The 16,173-nt window shown below is 40.7% G+C and overlaps 1 long non-coding RNA gene across 1 annotated transcript; it reads right to left on the bottom strand.

Moving 5' to 3' along the window:
* Positions 1 to 7,031: 7,031 nt before the first annotated feature.
* LOC309637581 lies at positions 7,032 to 16,121 on the bottom strand. Its single transcript, XR_014250678.1, has 2 exons — positions 13,089 to 16,121; positions 7,032 to 11,988 (listed from the first exon to the last, which is right to left on the bottom strand). It is a non-coding gene; the product is annotated as an uncharacterized lncRNA (long non-coding RNA).
* Positions 16,122 to 16,173: the final 52 nt, after the last annotated feature.

The raw sequence follows: 16,173 nt of genomic DNA, 5'->3' as shown, positions 1-16,173 counted from the left end.
CTCATGCTACGTACACTATTGTTACATTTCCACAGTATGACTTTTCTTAAAGAGAAAAATAAAATGTTCCTTGTACCTATGTTTCTACCCAAACCAGAGAATAGAAATGACTATGTGATTTAAGACTTTTTAATACTGTATAGCTCCCTCCATTCACATAATGTTCAGCTGATACACACCCATGGGGCACTACTAGTTTTTAAAATAAAAAAATAGTTTTAAAAATAGTTTTTATACTAGTTGGTAAAAAGCCACTGTCCCCGTCCCCTCTGTGTCCTCCGCTGCCCACAACCACTGCAGCCGCTCCCCTGGGACCCAGTGATTGAGAGTTGATACCAGCCCAGCAGAGATGCTGGATGCCCACAAACACCATTCATCTGCTAAGTGGAGAGTGGCACGTTTATGCAATCTATTACCTGCTGTGTTTCGTGACTTTCTGACCAAGCAGCGCTAACTTTTGTACAGATCGATTTGATAAAATTTTAAAAGTACTTTTTGTAAAAAAATTTATCTATTTTTGGCTGCCTTGGGTCTTCCTTGCTGCGCGCAGGCTTTCTCTAGTTGCGGCGAGCGGGGGCTACTGTTCGTTGCAGTGCACGGGCTTCTTATTGCGGTGGCTTCTCTTGTTGCAGAGCACGGGCTCTAGGTGCATGGGCTTCAGTAGTTGTGGCACACGGGCTTCAGTAGTTGTGGCTCGAGGGCTCTAGAGCGCAGGCTCAGTAGTTGTGGCGCACGGGCTTAGTTGCTCCATGGCATGTGGGATCTTCCCGGACCAGGGATCGAACCCATGTCCCCTGCATTGGCAGGCGGATTCCCAACCATTGCACCACCAGGGAAGTCCCTAAAAATACTTTTTATCTAAAAAACAAAACAGAATTTATTTCTGCCTCTCTAAGACTTCTCACCCCTGGCAATATTCCACACTGATAATGAAACCCACGGTGCCCCAGCTGGTCCCAGCCCTCCGAGCCTCATGGTCCTCACTGGTACACGTGCTGGGAAAAGTATGAACTCCTCTTCGAAAAATGGTGTCCTTAGGAAATATTGCAGTGATGTTTCTGGCTTCCGGGAGAAAAGAGACTATGAGTATTTACTTAAAGACTCACAATTTAAACATACGTTTCTATTTTGCTTCCTATTCTTCCACTGTTTTCATTTCCCAAAGTGTCATTCAGGATGTCATCCACCAGGGTCCCTGTGCCTACGAGCATCTCCATGACTCTGCTGTCCAACCTTGAACTCTACACATGTTCACCAGACTAACTCCTTCTTACCTTTCAAGTCTCAAACTCTGTCTTGTCTCCTCTAGGATCATTTCTACCAAGCTGATGAGTTCACCCCCTACTCAGCACTATGTTGCTTTGTTTGTTTGATGTACCCACTTCATATATACCATTTATCTTCAGCTCATAGCACAGTTCATGGCACACAGTGGAAAGTCAAAAAGTATTCATTGAATGATGGTAGATTGAATGAAAGAAGGTTTCAGATTCCATAACATGCATGAGCTCTCACACAACAAGACCATGAAGCAGTGGAAGTCACTGATCCCCTCAGACTCCTGTTACTACCAGCACCATTGCTTGACTCTGAACTCTTCCTACATGGGAACTTCTTCAGAGGATTGCCTTTGGGAACTGCAGCCCCTGCGCTGGATAGAAAGTTAAAGTGCTTGGGAGTTTCCTCCCTTCACCCAGAGAAGTCAAGGGCTGACTGGTGTTGAAATACTGCATTGGTCAAAAAGTTCATACGGGTTTTTCTGTAACACCTTATGGAAAAACCTGAATGAACTTTTTGGCCAATCCAGTATAAAACCCAGCTCTTTTTCCTCCAGGTGGGATAAGGTCTGAGGGGTAGTTTCTGCCCTGAGCCTGGGACTGGACCTGAGATCTCTCCCTTACCTGGCCTTGTTCCCTTCCTGTCCCCTCTCCTTACCCCACTCCCTCATCAGTGGAAGAACCCAATTCTTGGCTCAGGGTCTGCTTTTGGGAGAATGCATTCTAAGAAGAATTGGCAGGTGGGCATTTATGGAGCACGTCCTATAGATAGAGCATCATTATCAGGTAACACCAAAAAGTAGGTTGGCTTATGCTTGATTCCCTTTGGCCCCCATCTTTAGGGACAGGGCAGTTCTAAAAATATTGGACCCTTAATGATGCCATTTGAGCTAGCCCTTACTTATTTTGGCATTTTTAGAATCAAAACTTACCACAACTGTGTAGCCCAATTAAACAAAAAAAAAAGCATTCAAAAAAATCAATAGCCTTTCCTCTGAAGTCCTAAAGAATGTGCCAACTCTGGATTTCCTTGGATGACTCTTCCGGCGGAACTTTCACTAGCTATAATTACATGGTCTTCCCAGGTACCAAAATAGAAGAGTTATTTTGAAAGCTCAGTAATGGAGTCATTATGTTGGAGGTCTTAATTGAGGAAATCATTGATTTCCCCATTAATATTTTAACCTGCATGAAAGATAAGAAAGTAAAAGCTAATCTTGTTTTAAAAATACTCTACTAAAAATGGTCTGTCAAATATGTATACATTTGATTCCGTTAACGTTAGTGATGAAAAATCGTAGATCAGGGTTTCTCAACCTTGGCATTATTGGCATTTGGGGACAGATAATTCTCTGTTGTGAGGACTGTCCTGGGCATTGTAGGACATTTAGCAGCATCCTTGGCCTCTACCCATTAGATGTGGGAAGCACACCCTCCAACACCGCCCCCCGGCCAGTTGTGATAACCAAAAATATCTCTAGGCATTGTTGCATGTTCCCTGGGGGCAAAATTGTATCTGGGTGAGAACCATTGATCATAGATGGTATATTCCAGGGAAATTAAAGTCAGAGATTTGAGGTTCAGGGGTGGTAGAGTGGGTGTCAGAAAACTCTTATTTCTGGTCCCTTAAGTGTAATTGTAAAGGATAAAATATGTCATCCGGATTCTGGAGATTATAAATAGAACACTCTCTATAAATTGGCACCAAAGTGAATAGTTCAGATCTACTTCCTGACCAGTACAGAGCGCTTTTACACAGTGTTCTTCTTTAGTAAGAGATTCACATAGTAAAGGAGATTCTTTTAAAATGTGTGTCATGATTTGTCCTGAATGATTAAAAGACTATCTGGGAACTTTGTAGATCAAATCTAACTACTGATTAAACAGATTTCTCCCTAACACTTTTGGGTCAGCTTCTCTTGACTGCCTTAAAAAAAAGCAGGTCACAAACATCTGTTTTGAGTCCTCGGAAACTTGAAAAGATTAAAATCAAAAATAAGAAGAAAATAAACAAAGGTTCTTTTACCATCTGTTTCCTAACGGTCTCTCACTACAAATTATTGCACTTGTAGAGAAGGACAGAAATTTTAAGTCTTTTGAATCCCTAAAGTAAGCCAGTAAAGAGGCCTTTGCAGATAACTTTAAAGGCAGTGAGGATTACGCCAAATCTTTTTTTGTTTTAAATCCAATTCAAAGCGTGTATTTCCAGTCTCTTGGTGATGTATATATTTGAGTAAAGTACATTGTGTGCCAAACAGTCTATGCTACCTCAGGCCTCCATCAGCTTAGATAGAATCTGTTAGTGAAAACTATAGAATCCAACAGTGAATGCTTGGATATCTTGGATTCTTATTAAAAATTTTCAAAAACAATCTGAAGGACACATGAACTTTTCTTATTTTATTTTGATCTATTTAATGGTATAACGAAATAAAGTAAGTTATCCTCTTTGGACTCATTCATCAAAAATTAGTTAAAGAGGAGGAATGAGGCCTTTGCTCTTCATTACAGGTATCAGAAATCTCCAATTTCGGGCTTCCCTGGTGGCACAGTGGTTGGGAATCCACCTGCCAATGCAGGGGACACGGGTTCAAGCCCTGGTCCGGGAAGATCCCACATGCCGCGGAGCAACTAAGCCTGTGCGCCACAACTACTGAGCCTGCGCTCTAGAGCCCGTGAGCCACGACTACTGAAGCCCGCGCGCCTAGAGCCCGTGCTCCGCAACAACAGAAGCCACCGCAATGAGAAGCCCACGCACAACGAAGAGTAGCCCCCGCTCGCTGCAACTAGAGAAAGCCCGCACGCAGCAACAAAGACTCAGTGCAGCCAAAAAAATAAATAAATAAAATTTAAAAATCTCCAATTTCTAACAAGGCTGTCTTTTGACCACCACCTAACACTTCTCTCTGCCTTTTCTTCATCGTAGGTGGATGTGAGCATTCATTCTCCTACTTTGATGAGCTCTATTCTTTTCTCAAATGGAGGTGATGCCTAGGTTTCCCTCTCTCAAATGGAGAGGATACTGTTTTTATATATATTATGCCTCAGGTCCTTTTGAAGTCAGTTGACTTATTCCCCCATCAATACCCAAAGCCATAGGTCTGGCACATCTTATTATAAGGCCACAGCAGAATTCTTTCATGTGTTTCTGTTGTTGACCATTTTATATATTAATACTTGAATACTCTCCAGTGTTCAGCTCTTTGTATTTTGGGGTTTGCTTCTCAGGTTCTGTTATGCATTGTTGAATGGTTAAATATCTACTCTGCTTTGTTCCTACCAAGTAGAACTAATGTTTGGCTTGTTTTTAATATAAACCATTATCAACTCCATATAGAGACTGGCAAAGTCAACAGCTAAGTGAGCTGCCTGGTGGTCCTAATTGTAAAGTGGCTGGATAAGGTTTCATGGGTTTTAAATCCCAAGTTCTAGTCATTGTTTTATAGTCTAGTAGGAGAGACAGACATTAAGCAAAGAATTATACAGGGCTTCCCTGGTGGCGCAGTGGTTAAGAATCCGCCTGCCAATGCAGGGGACACGGGTTTGAGCCCTGGTCTGGGAAGATCCCACATGCCACAGAGCAACTAAGCCCGTGTGCCACAACTACTGAGCCTGTGCTCTAGAGCCCGCGAGCCACAACTACTGAAGCCTGCGTGCCTAGAGCCCGTGCTCCGCAGCAGGAGAAGCCACTGCAATGAGAAGCCAGCGCACCGCAATGAAGATTAGCCCCTGCTGGCTGCAACTAGAGAAAGCCCATGCACAGCAGCAAAGACCCAATGCAGCCAAATAAATAAAGAAATAAATAAAATTTATTAAAAAAAAGAATTACACAAATAAATGTAAAATTACCAATCTGCTTAGAGCACGGGTTCTCAGTCTCAGTACTATTGGCATTTTGGGCTGGGTCATTCCTTGTTGAGGGGCTGACCTGTGCACTGTAGTATGTGTAGTAGTGTCCCTGGCTTCTACACACTAAGGGACCTCCATGCCCCTCCTCTTCAGTTGTGACCACCACAAATGTCTCCAGACATTGCCAAATGTCCTCTGGGGGGCACAGTCACCCCTGAATGAGAACCAAGAGGCTGCCAAGAGGAGAGAGATTCATGGTATTATCCCGAGGATAAAATTGGTGATGTAACACAGCCTGGATCACCCTGGAGAGATTTATCTGAGGCTATGGTGTCTGGGTTAAGATCTCAGTGATTAATAGGAGCTAACAATCAAAGAAAGAGGGCAAAGCATTTAATTCACTCATCATTCATTCTTTCATTCATTCAAGAAGTATTCAGTCTTAAAAAAGTAAAACAAAGTTGGAGGAACTACTTGATTTTAACATTTACTATAAAGCTATAGTAATCAAGATAGTGTGGTACTGACTAAGTGATATATACATAGATCAACAGAACCTAATGGAGAGTTTAGAAATATTAAAAAATGACCCACGTAGCTTTTACAAAGGACTAAGGCAATTCAACTGACAAATGTTTGCCTCCTCAATAAGTGGTATGGGAACGATTAGATATCCATATGCTAAAAAAATGAATCTTACCCAAACCTCATACTTTATACAATAATTAACTCAAAATGTATCATAGATCTAAATGTTAAGTAGAAAAGCATAAAACACTTAAAATAAAACATGGAATCACATAGACATAGAGAACAGACTTGTGGTTACCAAGGGGGAGGGGGTAGGGGAGGAAAGGACTGGGAGTTTGAGATCAGCAGAGATAAACTAGTATATATAGGATGGATAAACAACAAGGTCCTACTGTAGAGCACAGGAAACTATATTCAATATCCTGTGGTAAACCATAATGGAAAAGAATATGAAAAAAAAAGAATGCCTATATGTGTATAACTGAGTCACTTTGCTGTACAGCAGAGATGGGCACAACATTGCAAATCAGCTATACTTTGATAAAAAAAAAAAATTAAAAAAAAAAAGAAACCATGGAGTCAAATCTTCATGACCTGGAGTTGGGCAAAGAGATTTTAAACATTACACCAAAAGCATGATTTTTTAAAAAAGAAGAAGTACTTAGTGAATGCCAGCTATGTGCCAGTTCTATTCTAGGTGCTGGTGATACAGCAACAAATAAGTCAAATAAGTCCTACGCTTATGGAGATTCCCTTATAGTAAGGAAGACAGTTAATAAACAGGTGAACAAATAATATAGAGTGTAGAAGACTACTTTATCTAGAGTGGGTCAGGAAATACTCTCTGAGGAGGTGACCTTTTTACTGGTGCCTGAATAATGAGAAGGAGCCAGCCGAGCAAAACCCTGGGGGGAAATTAATTCCAGGCAAGGATAGAAGCATGCACAGAGTTACTATAGGGGAGGGTTTGAGAACACCCAGTACCAAATCTCCTTTACATCCATTTTGAATCCTGAGGGTAAGATTAAGAAACTGAAAGCCAGAGCTGTTTAATGGCTAAGAAGTTGCTTTAATGATACCTATTTCTGGTGTCCATTTAGATACAAATAGACTTGTGCCCATATCACCACTGGCATAGTAGAAATCAAAGATATATTGTTAGTGGAACTGATATTACTGTGTTTAGGACAATTCATCCTAGATCCCATTGTTTGAGTGGTCTACAAGCAGCTTTCACTGATTGTATCTATTCTGTGGCTAAGAGAAAGAACTCTTAAAATGTCATTGGCTATAAATCTGGCCCCCTAGCCTGAAGATGAAATTTACAAGAGAGATAAACAGCCTGCAATTCCTGTTAATAGTCTACAAGATTGCTTTATAATGAGGAAGGCAATTGACAAGATCATTTAAAAAGAAGTAAAGTGGCAAACCATACAGAGGCTATGTTTTCTAATAAAAAGGTTGCTTTGATGACATGTAATATTTAGCAGAGCACTTTCTCTGTGTTCATTTTTCCCCAAATAGCAGCAGCTTCCAAATGCCAGTTCCCTACCCCAATCTGGATAATTTCCCTAGGATTCAAATGTCAAGGATGCCGTTGAATTTTAGAGTTAGTGGTATCCAACCACCTTATTCTACAAAGAAAGGATCTGAGGCTCAGGAAAGTCGAATGACTTGCCCAAGATCATAAAATAATTTGTAGCACTGCCAAGACAAGAACACCCTTCTCTGAGAATTCCAGTCAATGTTTCTTGCTTTTCATGAGCTCACGCCTCCATGTTGCACAGATTGCTCTTTCAAGGAAGCATCTTGCGAACTTAAATCCATACTGCCCTTCAGCACTGCTCATCACATTAAACCAGTGCTATTTATCTGGGTAGACTTTGCCCCCCAAGGGACATTTGGCAATGTCTGGAGACATTTTGGTTATCACAGCCTGTGGCGAATGCTCTACTGGGCATCTAGGGGGTAGAGGCCAGGGATGCCGCTAAACATCCCACAATGTGCAGGAAAATTCCCACAGCACAGGATCATCCAACCAGAACATCAGTAGTGCCACCTCTGAGAAGCTCTGTCCTGGGCTTTGGTGTTGTCTTCCTAACTAGAGTTCCACATCCGTGAGAGCTGGGACTTTCCTGACTTACTCTTAGCCAGGCTACTGGCGTTCAGTGCATTCTCAATACTTAATTGTTGAATTTAATTTAATTGTAAGCGACAACGAGAGATGAAAATTCCTTCAAAAAGTGGCAATGAGAAACAGAAGAACTGCAGGCCGAGGATTACTTCCGACAGTAAGTTGGAGACATTTTAAAATAATGGTGTTTCATAATTTTGGGAGTGCAGATAACCCTTGAGAATCTCATGAGAGTTTTGGATGCTTTCTTCCTAAAAATACCACTCATAACACATTTTCCATACAATAGGGCCAATGATGTACTAGAGAGGTCAAGGGTTCTGGATCTAGAAAAACAGGCAGAATATTTTCTATTCTTCATTGCTGTCTGGATAGTATGGTAAACTACTGGTTCAATACTGGTTGCCTTTTTTTCCAAGAAGATTGGTTCCAACTTTAAATATTTTAAAATACAGTGATTCAAATATTGGAAATAGCCTACAGAGCCATCAAATGAGATGAACAAGTAAAATGTAGAATATCATACAGTGTTTTAAAAAATGAACTGGATCCATATCCATCAACTTGGATCACCTTTTTTTTAAAAAAGCTTCTTATTAAATGAAACACACAGGCTATGGTACCTTTCACATGGTGTGATATCATGTCCATGAATTTAAAAACACAGGTAACACTGATAAAATAGTACTACATAATATTCATAGAAACATATATCTGAATGGAAATTTGGAAGGATTCATACAAAATTCAGGATGGTAGCTGCTTCTGGGGAGTTAGAGACAAGAATAAGACTGGGAAGAGGAGGCAAGGGGAATGTCAACTTTTCTGGAAAGGCTTATTTCTTCTGATTAAAAACAAAGGACAGGGACTTCCCTGGTGGCACAGTGGTTAAGAATCCGCCTGCCAATGCAGGGGACACAGGTTCAATCCCTGGTCCGGGAAGATCCCACATGCCACGGAGCACCTAAGCCCGTGTGCCACAACTACTGAAGCCTGCGTGCCTTGAGCCCATGCTCCGCAACAAGAGAAGCCACCGCCATGAGAAGCCTGTGCACCGCAATGAAGAGCAGCCCCTGCTCGCCACAACTAGAGAAAGTCTGAACGCAGCAATAAAGACCCAACACAGCCTAAAATAAATAAAATAAAATAACTAAATTTTAAAAAAAAAAGGACAGTGGGCAAAAAATTGGTAGTGTCCAATCCAGCTGGGTAGCTGCAGGGATGTTTGTTATATCATATTCTGAACTATTCTGTATTTTTAAAAATTTTCTAAAAGAGGAAAAAAACATCTCAGGTATATAATGGAGGTTTTCAGTTACTGAAACACTTAGAAAAATTACCCCAGTTCTTCAAATTATACTGGGCTCCTTACAGGTTTACTGTGTATTATGTTTGCTTTGGCAAAACAAGCAAACTCCCCTGAAATGCTTTGCATGCATGGCTTCGTTTTTACAGTCACTGATTCACAAGTGTATTTTGCTTTTCCTGCCCACCTAGTTCTTATTCATGGTAGAGAAGTCAACATGGATCCTCTTACATATTTTAGATTTTCCACTACATTTGGACAGGTTTAGTAAAGAGATGAAAGTAGAGAACACGTAGGAAAACAGAGAGGCAGAAAGTTTTCTTAGTACGTGACTGGAAGTAGATTTATGCTGGTCTCATAAATGTTAGAACCAATTAGGTTATGTGACCATGTGACTGAAAAACCATTTATTGCTAATTATGTGCTCCAAAGGCAGGGAATATCATCATCATAATTTTTTTTAACAATGTACATTTGAGATCACGTAATTAGGAACATCATTTAAATCTTAGCAAGAAAATAGAAGCAGATGTTTGTAACAGAAGAGCCCTAGGCTAGAAGCCAAGCAGCCAAGATTCTACTGCCTGTTCCACTGTTAATAGCCACGTGTTCTTAGGCAAGTCAGCTTCACTCTCTGAGCCTCAGTTTCCTGATCTGCAAAATGAGGGGGTTGGAATGGATCAACAGTCACAAACTGGAGGCCCTTGAGTCACATCAGGCCTGCAGATATGTCTTTGTTTGGCAAAGTGTTTAAAATGGTTTCAAACTAGTAGTCAACATTTAGTAATTGAGAGATTTTAATACAAATCCAGAATTCTGGCTTCTCTTGGAAAGCAAATCTGGCAACACAATTTCTCAACAATGGATTGTTACTGAGTAGTGAGGGTGTTTGTCAACAGGGTATACACTTTCCAATTTGCCACAGTCTCCACTATTCCCTATTGTCATACACTTGACCTATTGTACTCATTTATGTTCTTGCCTGGCCCCTCAAAACTTTGGATTTGTAACCTATGGACCAAAAGTTCTCTAAATTCCTTCATATCTTATCATTTCTGGATGCTAAGGAAAAAAAAGGGGTTGCAGCAAGACAACAGGATCAGCAAACTGGCACAGACATAAGGAAAACTTAAATAATGCCACCACCAAACTGAAAGAGCCCTTCTATTCATTTCTGGAGTGGGGAGGAAAACCATGTTGAGCTAGTGGAAATTTTATTTCCCTGTTTTATTTATTTTTGAAGGAAATCATGAAATCATGAATTTTTGATGACATAATTCTAGCAGCATGAAAAGGAAGCCTAATTATTAAAGAGTGGACAGTTTATACAAAATTAACATGTTCAGAATAACGTTTTTAAAATCCCTTTTTAGAAATAATGGAACAACATCAAATTGTATAGCCTGGACTTTTAATCTTGCTTCCAAGTACACTCAGGTACATCCACACACAAATACAGATGTTTATGTTAAAATATCCAAGTTTTAACCATCAGCAACTTAGAAAACACCATACAGGCCAGAACACATGTCAGTTTGCAACCTCTCCAGTGAAAAAGAGTTATTTCCAAAGTCATTAGCAAATGACCTACTCTAACAAGATTGGGATTTTTGTGATTAGGTAACATGGCTGCAAAATTGCTAAAGAACACTTGTTTTATTTCCCAAGGACTGTCCTTGCCCTCTGGCAGGAAACATGATATTCTGTGAACAATCTGATTTAAGCTTCCCCTGGACCCCAGTGCTCACACTGTTCACTAAGGAGCTGGACAGCAGGGTTGGCCTCTCTCCAAGGTATTTCAGCCAGTGAAATGCCTAAAAAACATTATTTAAAAGCATTTTCACATATAAAAGGGCTTAGTGATATACCCTCAAAAGACAGTTACGCATGCATCATTGTGAGGTTCTTATTCGAGCATATCACTTCTATAATCTGGAAGCGAGGGCAGGTAGAGTTAGCCTAATGACACAAGTTCATATTCACAACTAATAATCAGCAACAGCTTCATACTAGGTTGAACCCTATGAAATTGCTGATACTTGACCTTTAACCACAACAAGGCAATTTCCTATGACTTAACCTAATATTATCCTGTGTTTAAATATAACCATTTAAGTTTTCTTATTTTTTAGTCTCAGGGCATCATAATTAGCACATTTAAAACAAAGTGCTTATGTTGATTTACATCATGTGACGTATTCAAAGATTGGAGAGAGTAACTTCATATGTTTTTGCTCTATTTGACTGTAAAAACACAGCAGCCTTAGATTAGGGAAAGGAGAGGCTTTCATTTCATCTCAGTGTATGTGAAAAGGCCCTGAGGTTAAATGGAAAGATGAGGTATCAATTACAATACGCACTCCCCACAGAGGCGTGAAGTAACAGATCATCCTTTTGTTATTTATGTGTGTGTTAAGTGCCTTCAGGGGCAGAGTGTGTCCAGGGCTTACACAGAAATGCATGACACACGGTACCTTTTAAAAAGGGGCAAAGTAACTTGGAATGTATCAAGAGATGGCTGTTATTCTCATTAATGGGGATCTTGGTTGTCTAGTGAGTGCACGACAATTGACCTTAAATGACAGACTTCTGTACAAGTATGGTTGTTGATATGGATAATATTTCTGAGATTTAATTTTTTAAGTCCCTATGGAGAACCCAGAAAATAGTGCCATTTACCCAAGTCATTACATTAATAACAAAATTATCAAAAAAGGCTGGATCTCCTATCGTGGTAGGTAAGACCTCCACTCTCAGTGTCAGAAAGACCTGGGATCAAACCTTAGCTCCTGACTCCTGTGATCTTCAGCAAACCCTTTCACCTCTCTGGGCCTCAGTTTCCTCGTGTGTAGAATGGAGAGAACTGGATGCTGACTTCGTAGGGTTACTATCTAAAGGAGACCACATATACAATGTGCTTAACAAACATGAACACGTGTTTTTCTTATTATAAATTAATAAACATTTGCCCACTCATGAGCTTTTAGCCACAAAATATGCAAGCAGTATATATGTTCTTTTCCCAAATCTGGGTTATCAGCAGGAAATCTTTGGAAAGCACAAAGCTGCTGAAGTTAAGAGGACTGAGTACTGCCGGAATAGTGTATTTTTTGTATTGTCAAAACTTGTCCAATAAGTATATATCTACTTCTGTCACAAACAAATACATATATACATACATATGTAAACCTGTTTTAATTTGGAAATAAAATATTTATGAAGCATGTTCTTATTAATTCAGAGGCTGAAACTCATGATACACATACCAAAACACATTCGTTTATACTGCACAGAACAGAGATAAAGGGCTTGAAAGTGGGAGTCCAGGAAATTTCTAGCACCATCTTGCATCAAAAAGCTCAACCTTCAACATTCTATTATGTACAGAGCAATAGGTGAGGCCCTCATTTTCACCTGAAAAGTCTCCATTTCAGGACAGAATTGTTTCCTCTTGTTGCTTATTGCTGTCATTTTGTTCATATGTATTTGTCTCATCTCATCAACTAAATTTTGAGTTTTTGAAAGTCGAGACCCATTTGTTTTACCTCAATTGTTGCAGTATTTCTACATAGTGCCCAATCCAGCATTAAATATTCACTAGTCATTCAAAAAGTTCAGGAGTTGTTAGTTGTTTTTTCTCTGGGTGTGGTTGTTCCAGCCAAGCCCATAATAGAGATTGTAAATGGGCTGTCCATAAACGGATTTAGCCTGCAGATAGGTTTCATTTTGTGTACAGAATATTTTGAAATTTTTAGTTGGTGTCAAGATTTTTTAAACATTGGGAGATTTCATGCCAAAATCCAGATTTCCAGTTTTGGCTGAAAAATCAAAACATCTGATCAATTAGATCAACATTCCCACATGGCAGCAGTGTGCCAGGAATGACAGAGGCTGCATCCTTTAGAAGGGGAGAATGCATTCTCCAGTTTGCCACAGTTCCCACCATTCCCCATTGCCTCACACCTGTCTAGTTCACTGATTTGTTACTTACTTGGACCCTGAGTTTGTCACTTCTGAGAAGTTCTCTGGTTGATTTTTCACACTTACAGTCTCTGGGGCTTTACTGCTTTGTCCATATTCTGTTCAGGCTTCTGATCATGCTGTCCCATAACTGGAACAATTTCTTTCAGGAAAGCAGTTTGGAAGTGCTGCCTCCTTCATGAAGCCATTTCTGGTTTTCCTCACCCAATGGCACCCTTTGAATTTCTCCTATAAATATCACTTTTCACCTTGCCGACAGGTAAAGAAAGCACTTGCCCAGAGTAAGCACTCAAAACATTGTAGCCTTATTATTACAGCTATTCATGTTTGCATCTTTTCTTCCAGATTGTAAACTCCTTGCTTGCGTGAAGGGTTTTACTCATCTTTAGACCCCAATGAGTGATTTGTACAAAACTGGTGCTTAACAAATGTGCACTGAATTAAATAGAAATGCACACAGAGAGTTGGGTTCATAACAAAAATTTAATAAATTAGGATGCAAAAAAACCTGTGAGCCAGTGAGGTTGGATGGGCAACAAAGGTTGTAGGGGAAGGATAAAGCAGTGTTTCTCATTCAATGAGAATAACAGAAAAGCTTGTTACAAATACACATTTCTGGTCCATGAGCCTTCTGGAGCTGAGGTCCAGGAGTCTGAGGTTTGATCAAGCTATGCAGGTAGTTCCCAGGCATACCAACTTCACAATAGTTCTCAATTGTGAATTAATTAATTTCACCTATGGAGCCTAACTCCACTTTCAGAGATTCTCATGTATATAACTGTCTTGAGTATTAAAAACAAAAACAAAACCCTTCCACTCTAGTATGTAGCCAGAGTTGATAATTCTGTATTAGGGTAAGACTAAATTTAAAAAGTTTTCTTTGTTCTATTGCTGTGTCTTTTATTTAGCTGTTTTTGGTATTTTATAAATATTGATTTATCAGAAGATTAAAGTTGGAAAGAAAGTCACCCCCACTTTAACAATATGAGCTAATATTTATTAAACATTTACCGTGGGTTAGGCACTATTAAAAATGCCTTCTATGTATTAACTAATTCAGTCCTTAAAACAACTTTATAAAGTCGGCATTATTATTATCCCTGTTTTAGGTTGAGTAATTAGAAAAGCTGGGCTTTGAACCCAGAGAGAACAGCCCTGGAGCTCCCATTGTCAAGCCAGAGCCCCTCTGCATCAAGAAAATCCAGTAAACATCCCACAGCTTCCAGAAAATTCTTCAGGACTCCTCTGACCCGGATCAACCTTACTGACATATTTTATATTGCATTTTTCATGTTCTACTCTGTGTCCGTTTTTCTCCCCAAACATATACAGAGCACTTTTTGGACGCTCAGCCTTACCCTCTTCATCTCCCCTGCGGGGCTCTGCTTTGCCCTCCACTCTCTGTGTGGTTCTTTAGTGACTGTTTCACATGTACTGGCTTCCTCTCCAAAGAAATTATGTGCAGTTACGAGGGCCCAGCAAGCATTACTTTCTGCACTGCCCCCTTACCTGGGGTTCATGTTGAATAGACAGTATTGCGTGGTGGTTAGGGTGTCGTCAGACCTGAGTTTAAAGATAGGCATGACCACTTTCTAGTTTCATATTCTTGGGCAGATCAATTAACCTCCCTAAGCCTCAGGTTCCTCCTCTGTAAAATGAGGACCCTTTCACTCACCTGACAGTGGATGATCTGTCGCGATGTGCCAGGGGCTGAACTAGGCAAACACAGACCCTGGCCTCGCGAGGCTTCCAGGCCAACCCCTTTCTCCCAGGAGAACAAAATGAGATGATAGCAAATGAAGTGCTTCCTTAGCTCAGGTCAGAGGGGCATGTAATAGACACTCATTAAATGTTACCTATTCATTCAATATCTTCTATTTAATTAAAAGCAAGCAGTCCATTTCACACCAGAAGAAAATTTAATTAAACCTCACACTGCACAGATACAATATTATACATCACTCCACCTCGAGCCTTTACTGACTTTGCTTTCTGTTTCATGTCAGTAGCAGTTATGCCAGGACCCCGGAAATCAAGACAGCCCTCTCTCCCCCGCATTCCCATCTTTTTCTGTAGGCTGGTGATCAGTCAGAATAAGGAGAAGGAGAAGAAGAAGAAGGAGAAGGAGAAATGCCAACACCAGGGTTACAGAAACTATAGTCTCTTTCAAATACTGACATTGGATGAATCAACTAAACATTCACCAAAATACAGAGCTGTATAATTGGGTAGTCACAAGATAATTATTTCTCAAAATGGATTTAGTTTAAAAAATGAATTCATTCATATTGTATAGAGTAGTGGGTGTGGTAATGGGACGCACATTTAAAGCTGTCTGGGAAATTATCTTCTCTCTGCCCTGTCAGTGTACCTCTGGGGCTCTACTTGCCAACCCATTTGGAGATAATAGGAAAATCTCAATGGCTCCTTAACCAATGGTCCTCCCTTCTTCCACCCCTTCTCTCCTTTGCTATAGTACACTCAGCATCAGATCAAGTTGGAAGCTCTGTCCCGTCACTTATTAGCGATTTTGAGTTAACCCCTCTCTTCCCTTTCTTCATCTGTAAAGAAAGCACAACAAAACACTCCTGAATCACAGAACTGTTCTGCCTGGCATTGGATAGGCTTTCTCTTTTTCCCTCTTCTTTATCTGTCTCTGCCTCTCTCTGTGTCTTTCTCTGTCTTTGTCTCTCTGTCTCTTTTCTTTCTCTATACCTTCCCTTTCTCCCTTCCTTCCTATTTTTTTCTTTCAAGAGCAGAAACGCCAGTTTGCGGGAATCTCAAATTAAGTCATTAGCCAGACCCAGTCCCATCCCTGGCTAGATTCTGTGCTTCCCGCAGCCGCCGGTGTCTCATTCATTCCCTTTATTCTAAGGGCAGTCGAGTCTTGGGATGCTTGAAGCCACGGAGGCGGAATCAAGTCCCTCCCAGCGCTTTTGAGTCGGAGGGAGAGATGATAGGCGCGGGCTGGTGACCCCCTCCCTTTCCCCCCACTCTTGGGAGCTCCAGCCGCTCCGCGCCCCTTGGCACCAGTACCTTTTCTCTGTAGGGAAGGCGAGCCCAGCCCGCAGCGGCGCGGCGGGGGCCGAGGGCGC

The sequence above is a fragment of the Balaenoptera physalus genome, assembly GCF_965194825.1.
Source record: "Balaenoptera physalus genome assembly, chromosome: 11".
Lineage (NCBI taxonomy): Eukaryota > Metazoa > Chordata > Mammalia > Artiodactyla > Balaenopteridae > Balaenoptera > Balaenoptera physalus.
The sequence above is the reverse complement of the archived record's forward strand: the minus strand, read 5'-3'. Positions and strand labels throughout refer to the sequence as shown.